The 9,812-nt window shown below is 37.5% G+C and overlaps 1 long non-coding RNA gene across 1 annotated transcript; it reads right to left on the bottom strand.

Moving 5' to 3' along the window:
• Window positions 1–5,153: 5,153 nt before the first annotated feature.
• On the bottom strand, window positions 5,154–8,301 carry LOC147330499 (uncharacterized). Its single transcript, XR_015129090.1, has 4 exons — window positions 7,536–8,301; window positions 7,028–7,178; window positions 6,571–6,656; window positions 5,154–5,969 (listed from the first exon to the last, which is right to left on the bottom strand). It is a non-coding gene; the product is annotated as an uncharacterized LOC147330499 (long non-coding RNA).
• Window positions 8,302–9,812: the final 1,511 nt, after the last annotated feature.

Genomic DNA, 9,812 nt, shown 5'->3' with positions numbered 1-9,812 from the left:
CAAGGTCTTTTATCTTAGAATAACAAGGTAATTATATTTACAAACTAATGCTTATCCGTATACACTGGAATAAGGGGTGAAAATTCAAGTTTTTACAGGAAAGAAGAAATTATTATATATTACATTTAAGTAGTGATTATCTTCCATGTATTTCTGCATAGAAATAAACATATTTCCCTGACTGACTCTGTAAATGGGTAATACCTTTAATGGAAGCAGGCTGAAGTGGCATAGTTTTCCGATCTTACAGCGTAATTACACGTTGTTTTTGTTTGTATGAGGGATTTTTGACTATTCAGTTATACTCTGATAAGAGATGTAAAATGTGATAAGGATTGTTCTCCCTTTCACTGTTTAGGGTGATTTGCATTCAGAAGCTTTTAATAAAAAATAAATACAACACACACAAAAGGAAATTATACTGAATGCAACAAACACAACAAGAACATGAAAAAATAACACTTGGATAAACAAATTGAAATAAGCATAACAGGACAAACACCATTTAATAGGAAAGAAAAAATTCTTTTCATTTACTTAAACTCGTCCTTCAGTTGAGGGCATTTGTTCAAAAAGTGCATCTGATCCTGTCTGTGCAGACATCATTATTATTATTACGTTTGGTCAAATTTACACCAAAAAGATAATCAAAAAGATAATAGAAAAATAAAAATTCTATTCACATGACTCTACTTTTTACAGCCTTTTTGTAACTTATGATTGAAAAGTTTGCACAAAACAACTAATATTTTTGATAAAACCCATCATTAAAAGACAATAAAGAGCCTTTGACCCACAAAGTTTAATGGTGTTTACTTTTTAACTGTAAGTAGGAAACACTTTGTATCACAATTTCACATAATCGAAGAAGATTTCATTTAATTCTAGGAGAACTGCACCCGCTGTGGGCTGTATTATCAAGTGCCAATGGTAAAACTGGTTTCTTATTTATCTATCCTACCTTTTTTTTTTGATCAAGGTCTTTTTATTGAACAAAGAATTGCTTCCAACAACAATTATGGCAATATTGACAAACAGTCAGAGTGTGATTTGGAAAGACTGGCATCACAAGGCGTCACCCCAAAAATAGCTATAAACGGGCAGGGTGCAATTGGAACACCAAATATGTTGGACATGGTTTCAAATATGCTTTTCCAAAAGCCACCCAGTTTTGGACATGCCCAGAACATGTGAAATAGGGAAGCAGGCTCTCGTTTGCACCGGTCACATGTGGGGTCAAACCCATCCTTGATTTTGCTCAGTCTAGTTTTAGACCAATGGAGATGGTGAACAACTTTGAACTGAATCTCCACATGTTTAAGGCAAATAGATGACGAAGAAATTCTATTGATTATCTTATGCCAAGTCTCATCTGCAATCCGTTGGCCAAGATCACTTCCCCATCATTCCCTAAGTGATTGCAATGTGGACAGCCTAAAATTACTTAACAGCTCATAAACATCACTTATAACCCGCTTAGCATTTGGTTTAAAATCAAAAATATCATCCAAAAGGGATGGAGGTGGACAGGACGGAAAGCAGTCAGTATTAGAAGCAACAAAATTCCAGAGTTGTAGATACCTAAAAAAGTGTAACTGAGGGATCTTGAACTTGTTCACCAGCTGTTCAAATGAGGAAAATGGTAAATGGTAAATGGCCTGTATTTATATAGCGCTCTACTAGTCCCTAAGGACCCCAAAGCGCTTTACATATCCAGTCATCCACCCATTCACACACACATTCACGCACTGGTGATGGCAAGCTACATTGTAGCCACAGCCACCCTGGGGCACACTGACAGAGGCGAGGCTGCCGGACACTGGCGCCACCGGGCCCTCTGACCACCACCAGTAGGCAACGGGTGAAGTGTCTTGCCCAAGGACACAACGACCGAGACTGTCCAAGCCGGGGCTCGAACCGGCAACCTTCCAATTACAAGGCGAACTCTCAACTCTTGAGCCACAATCGAAAAGATATTGTCCGTGAAAAGAGCAGTCATTGATGTTATTCCAAGCTTTGTCCATATGTTAAATGCCTTGTCCGTTAAGGATGGGGAGAACATGCAATGTCTATGCGGTGGTGCATTAAGAGAGAGTTCAGTCTGTTTAAAGTGCCGTCTGAGCTGATACCATAATTTCAGTGAGTGGACAACAAGAGGATTCGTGGTGAAGCCAGAGGTAATCTAGCACACAGCAAAGACATCAGGGAAGATTGACAGCTGCTCCAGTGTTACCCATGATGATGATAAATTATCATGGTCTTTTATCCAGTACAATAATGCCCTTATATTAGCTGCCCAGTAATAAAACAAAAAATTTGGGAGTGCTAAGCCTCCTGCGCTCCGCGGTCTTTGTAATACACTCTGTTTCAGCCTAGGTGGTTTTTTGTTCCAAATGAAGGAGGAGATTTGACTATTTAGATTATTAAAAAATGACTTAGTTAAAAAAAATTGGAAGACACTGGAAAAGATATAGAAATTTAGGAAATATAGTCATCTTAATGATATTTAATCTACCACCCAGCGAAAGAGGCAAGGACTCCCACTTTCCAAAATCCTCCTTTAGCTCAGACAATAAAGGAAGATAATTAGTTTTATACAACTCTCTATGGTTCTGCGTAATCCAAATGCCCAAGTATTTGAACTTGTTATAGCTGAGCTTGAAAGCTGCTAAAATAGACGAAAGTTCCCCGGTTATTGTACCTAAAGGCATTGCCTCGCTTTTCCCGAAATTCACCTTATATCCGGAAATTGTCCCGAATTCCTTGAGTACATCTAAAAGTTTAGGGAGGCTATTTGAAGGGTTGGAAATAAACAAGAGCATGTCGTCGGCATAAAGAGAGACTTTATGCTCGATATCCCCACAACGTATTCCCTCAACCTCAACACAGTGTCTCAGAGCAATAGCTAGCGGTTCAATTGCAATGGCAAAAAGGAGAGGTGACAAAGGGCACCCCTGTCGTGTGCATCTGTCCTACCTTTAAGATTAAAATGTACATAAAATATTTCAATTTACCAAATCAGACTGTACCATTAAAACATTTAAGACTAGAAGACCTTCTAATGTTTAAACTCATTGCTGCTTAATATCTGCAGTACACTAAAAATAAAAAAGAGGACGAATTTATTGCAGACTATTATGCAAATTAACACTTGAAGGAGCCCAAATAATAGACTAAATTCAACATATATGTGAAAAAAAAATTGTAGGTATAAGTGCATTACACAAGCATGATGAGCTCTACCTTTCTATTCTGGCAGCATGCTGTCTAGAATGGGTAAAATTATGCTAACCTAAACAAACACTTTGTCTTAGAACATTAAATTTTATGTTTATAATAGTTTTAAGAGAAAATTCTGTATTCAAATCAATAAAATGATCATTTTAGATCACATTTCAAATGTGTCAACCATTACTTACTTACTGTACAGTCAAAGTCAACATTTACCAACACTTAAATGAAGTTGCAGGTGGAAGTTAGACAGTTTAGGGTTAACTAGGGTTAACTAGCTAACTTGTATCCGTTTGTGTTGAGTTTCCTGCTTTATTTTGCTCATGTTCAATTCTCATCATGAGTCAATGTGAGCTTTTTATGCTCATAGCTACATAATATTTATAACCACCTCAAGACTGACTGGACAAATACCTTTTTCAGACTGTACTCACACCAGCCCCCCACCCCCAACTGTCCTGCTCTCACAGATCCAAGCCAAGTACACTTCTGTTTGTCAGAGCATCTCAGCTCCTTTCCTGCTCTTAGCTCTCTCACTATGCATTCGTGAAAAGCACTTTCGCAAAGCACAATGTGGTTCGTGATTTTATGCATTTTGTGGCTTACTTGGGGAAGCTGTGACATACTGTCCTGTCAGATATTTGCTGTTTATCTAACAAGGAGATTTTCACTGTGGCAGCTCTCAGTGAGGAAGCCTTAAGATGTAATTACAGCAGTTATGCATAGCATGTCCGGTACACCGTCATCACACTCAAACAAACTGAACTCAAGCGAAGAACTGAACCCCTGGTGTTAGCGCACCATTAGAGAGGAAATGAGAAATATTACATGAAATTAACCATAAAAGTAAATGTCTTATTTTCTAACATTATAAACATTAAAACAATACATGCTAACAACGTTAGCCTGAACATTATTTCACATTATTAGCTTTTTTAATTTGTGTTTTTTCAGGAAGTTAATGATGTTTGTTAGTCCTGGAGTTCACCCAAAAGCTTTTACAAAATCTGTTTTAAGGGGGGGGGGGGGGGGTTGTTGTTGTTGTTGTTGTTGTTCTTTTACTATTGAAACCAATTTTATACATGTTCAACAGTTCAGAGTAGACTAAACATTTGCTCTTGTTCTTTCTCTTATCTTTCTCCTCACCCGTGACCAAACGTGGTAGATGTGTGCCGCTGCCTGATCCTGCAAGTTTTTTCCTGTGAAAACAATATTTTTCCTTCCCACACTGAAAAAAATATGTTGTTGGATTTACTTAATTCAATGGTGGACATTTGTTGCACACAGATGTTTTGCTTCGGCAGCAACTTAAACAATTGAGTTAAATTAACACAATTTATTCATGTTCAATAAACCTGTGCAATTTGTGTTGATAAAATGTGACTTAAACATGTTTTGATGAAGTAATTTGAGCTCTTGGAATATTTTAATCCTTCACAATTTTCTCACGTTATCCCAACACGATTCAATAACTTTTACCCAATACTCCTTGGTCACTTAAATACTACATGTTATCTTCAAATTACATTTTGCTATTATATTCTAGTATCAAATACACAATTTTCAAATGGAGGCCTTATAACAGATTGTATTGTTCTCTTCCAAGATGGTTGCTGGCATCCACCAGTAACCTTTCAAAACAAAATGTCTAATTTCACTGCATTGACAGTAGGTAAAGAATTAAACTGACATTACTCCTCCACTGAATCTATATAAATCAACAGTTAAATAATGTCAGTTCTTCCGTGTTCTCTGGAATCAGTCACAGTAAAGAAATTAGACTGTTTCTTTTGAAAAATGTTGGGAAAGAACAAATCAAAACATTCTATTTAAGGCCTCTAACGTCAAGATTCAGTTAAACAAAAATTATAACTAAACAATTTGAGGTAATGTTAGTTTCCATTAACATTAAATTAGGTTACTGAATTGGCAAACACCTTCCTATTAACATTACCCATTTTACCCCAATAACTAAAGAAATTAGCACTTGCAGGTCAAAACCTTTATTCAAGAGACGCAAAAATAACATTGATACAGTGACTGTCAAAAATTACAGCACTGATCATACTGTGACATCTTGGTTCAAAACAGCACACTTAGAAATAGTCAACGTTCTTTACTTCAACTGAATGAAATTGAAAATACCATTTCACACGACCCATATGGGATATTTAGACTGTATAACTGTTCACGCTACATCTCTTCACTAGTAAAAGAAAGAAAAAATACAAAGACAAATTTAAAAATGCTGCCAAACAGACAAACAGAACTTGTACAGAGCAAAAGGAAAAACAAACAACAAAAAAAACGGCTTGTCCTCATGGCAGTTGCAGAGTATATAAAAATGAACCCTGCGATCCGTTCCTGGAATTGAGCTTCAAAAATGCAGCAGAACAAGTGTGAGATTTAAATGTCCTCTCACCTAGAGCTGGTCACCTCACATGCATAACAGTGAGCTTCGTTGCAGGAGCAGTTTTGTCTTAGTTGTGAGCTTTTCTTGAGAGCTGAGTTGCATCCAACTCCATTACCACCCTTTGAATCACCTCAAAAGTGTAGCAGAGTTGTGATGGGTAACTCATGTTGAAGGAATAAAAAAGGTCCAAACAGCATGGCTACTGCAAAGGTCACGTTATCCAGATCTTGAAGAACAACATCAGAAAAGTCATTGCCTGGTGCATCCTCTGGAGACAGATGTTCATTGTGGTTTTCTCAATCTGTGCAGTGGCCTCAGTCAAGTCCTGGTTAAACACAAAACATTTCTTTAAGATTCCTTTTTAAACTCATCTCTTTTGAATCTACCAGTTCTAATGTTAGAGTAATTTAAACCAATGCAAGCAACATAGTAAATAGCTATAGCCAAAGAGTGGCCTGCCATGCTGCCATTCATGGTCTAACAGAGTTTCTAAGAGAGGGTGAAAAACATAATAATTTCAAATGCTTTACATTAGTTTTTGTTAGAAAGACACCGGCCCATCAGAAATCCAGGTTATGTCACTCAGAAGATGTTAGAATTTAGACTTTCAGCCCCACAATTTGGTTAGCTGTTGGTCAGTTGGTCTTTTTTTTTTTTTTCAAACAAAAGCTAATGTAAATATTGGGGGGATTTTTCTTTGTTCATTAGAATGACAAATTTAAAGTTTTTTCACACTGATGTGACCCCTAATACAGGGGTGGGGGTGGGGCCTCAAGGGCCGGCGGCCGAGTTCACTACCAGGCCTCATGTGAACTTCAAATTATTAAAGAGGACTACTGGTCCTAACCAGTCCAATGAGGATCAAGTGGATAATTAAATGCATTTTTAAATGTTGCAAAGCCACAATCTACTCATAAAACACTCACCATGAACTCCTGCACCAAGATGTTGCAATTGTCTTTCACACAGATGCGGAGCACTTTGATGAGGGACTCCGAGCATTAATGTCATCCTAAAGTATTATAACAAAGAAAACAGAGATTTGTGAACTTTTCAGTAGCACAGAAGAAAATGATCCCAGACAAAAACTCTTGACTTTTTAAACCAGTCAACATGCAACCCCAGCATCTACAAAGCAATATCAAAAGTTCCTGTTTGACATCAACTTTATGGATATATCGTTTCCAGAACATTTATTTTTTAAAAAAGATAAATTTTTCTCAGTGGGCCAGTAAATGCATGACGAAAATTATGGCATCCTTTTAGTGGAATCAGTACTCACAGGTAATAGTTGACGGTTTCAATGGATGTAGCATAAAAATCTTTTACTGACCTAATGCAATACATATACACTTTGTAGTTAAAGAATTTTAAAGTTCTTACTGTCATAATGGCAGCTACATCCATTAGCTTTGTGCCCTGTTCCCCCGATCACTTTGCAAACACTTTCAGCAGACTGCCAGAGAGAAACTCAGCTCCGTCAGAAATCTTGACTGTATGCATGGTTGGGATGCACTGGAATGCTGCATTTCATCTGAAATGACATAAAATTATTTTGAAATAACAGCAGGCACTGTGCTTGGTTAATCAGTAATGTTTTGTTGAATAAAAACTGTGTTTCCAGATCTTATGGGATTAAAAAAATCCAAAGATGTTTGTTTCTGATTTGCAACCCAAGAACCCACAAGTTACAACCTCATTTCAGTTCAAGTGTGCATTAATGCGAGTCCAGTAATCACCTTTCTGGCAATACATACAGGTATAAGATAAACCTATGGCAGATTTTGGATTTCTCAGTTGTATTAATAGGGTGAGTATGCATGCACCTAATAATTATAAAAAACCTATTATAATTAAGTTACAGAAACGAAAATAGAATATACTTTCTTACCATAACACCTTGAACCCACAATCCATCAGCTGACTCCTGGTGAAATGCAGAATAGAGGTCGTCTCTCAATGTGCAGCAAAAAAAAAACAAAAACAAAAAGAAAAGGACAGCAGGTGAGGGCAGGAGGGGTAGGGATGTAAGCTAGCATAATGCCGCTGATGATATTAGCTAAAGCTGTTCAATGTCCAAAATCTCACTAACACCACGGTGCAGTAAATACACAATGTAACTGAAGAGTCAGTTGGCAAATCTATTCACACAGAAAACCAAATTATGTTATGAGTGCCTCGTAATTAGGTTTAATGTGATATTATGGCTCTTGTGCCAAAGACAAATTCAAATGAAAAAGCGCCAATTCTTTGACAACAGATAAAACAGCAAATAAGCTAACGGCTCTTTTTTAGCATGTTACATGGCGACACTCTAGACGTTTAACTACATTTGGCTGAAATATGGTAAAAATTAATTCAAAAAATCAAGACATACCAAAAACGTAGAGTTGGCTGCTCGACTTGACTGAGATGGATGCCTTTTTTAAACCACGATCCAAAGCCCGCGAGATGAAATCACGCGTGGTTTCACGAGATTTAACGTTGCTATCTTATTAACTTACTTCACCTGAACATGATATGAACAATTTAATACACCCTTTCTGCATATCATGTAGTTTTTACACTATATAGTTACATTTAACTTTAAAACATGAGGCAATTGTGTTAAATACATGCAAGATGCTTACATAAATCCAAGAGATGGCCAGTCCCTTTTTTTCAGTGCAAAATCACTTAATGCTTTTGCGTTTTTCTCTCTAACACTGTAGGGTGTTTATCTAGCAGTATAAATTGCCTTGAGGAGACTGCTGTTGTGATTTGGTGTTATATACGTAAATTGAATTGAATGGAATTGGATAAGCTAAGTGTAAAAGCATAGATTACCATTTAGTTCTTGTTTAAAAAATGGTGACCATTTTAAATTAGATCGTAATATTTTTTGGGTTTGTTTATGTTGCACTTACTATACATGAAAACTATAATTGTAATAAATACTGTCACCCGGATGTCAAGAGGGAAAATGCTGATACATTTATTTTTCGTATTGTTGTCCTAAAACTACTAAATGTAACCAAATTGAAAATGAACCTTTAAACTTGCAGAAATTTAAATAGGATAAATAGATGGATGGAAGTTCTTAAACGGGCTATGCAAACCTAATATATAAATAAAACAAATACAGAGGACAGGACCTGCTCAGTAGTAACAAGCAAACACACTCCTGTCTTCCTCTAATGCACACACACACACACACACACACACACACACACACACACACACACACACACACACTTGCTTGAGCAGCTGGTGGCATCCTAATTCTTGGTTCATAGTGACAGGCCGCAGAGGTGGCAGGAAGCAGATTCACTGCGAGGCTAATTGGTGAAAGAGAGCACTTGCAGGACAAAGGTTTAGTGTTGGGGTTCGACTTGCCATTATTTGGATTTCATATAAAATCCAGCCTGACCCAATTAATATGCCACCTGATAGGAGGGCCTCTCATCAACCTAATTTAGAGAATCAATAGGGGACAAACGAGAGTGAGAACGAAGCTTTTTACGGATGCAAACAGACAAAGACCACCCAGTACAAGCTCGAGGAGCCCGATGCCAGCAATGACATAAACCTTTTGACAAATCCTCACTCGACATAAACAAACATTCACACAGTCCCCTGGCCCTCAAGTGCGTCAATGCACCGTACACATCATCAGTCATAAGCGCCCTACATAGACAGGGACATTGATGGATGTTTTTATTGTTTTGGCACATAAGAAGGGGTTGTTCAAGTTGGACATGAAGTGTTAAGGGCTGAATGCTGCACTTAGAGCCTTAAACCCGCTAACATGATGAACTCTGACCCAGCTTCATTAAATAAGAACTAAAGTATGCCATACTGGCTCTTATGGAAGGAGAAGAAAACGTACAGTACAATGGGAGTGCTGAACATGTCACAAAGATCGCAGGGTGGTGGGGGCTGGGAGGGTTTAGGAGGAGTTTTATGGCAATTATAGCCATAAAGTTTAGAAAGAAGGTGAAGTGGGGGCAGCACTCAACAACTTAAATTGCTGGACACAGTTATCAGTAACACCTTTTTGTCTGGCTTGGAGATGGGCTGCTGTTTAGAGAGGGGGCCTGTTCAAGAAAGGTCACACACTCAGAGTCTCACGTGACAATAAAATGAACGGTCACACTGAAAAATCCTCATTAAATGTTATAATTATCAA

Source organism: Aulonocara sp. 'chitande type north' Nkhata Bay, linkage group LG5 (genome assembly GCF_057382095.1).
Source record: "Aulonocara sp. 'chitande type north' Nkhata Bay isolate Kocher_YH1m ecotype deep benthic linkage group LG5, A_spYH_male_GT1.1, whole genome shotgun sequence".
NCBI lineage: Eukaryota > Metazoa > Chordata > Actinopteri > Cichliformes > Cichlidae > Aulonocara > Aulonocara sp. 'chitande type north' Nkhata Bay.
This window is presented reverse-complemented; position numbering and strand designations above follow the sequence as displayed.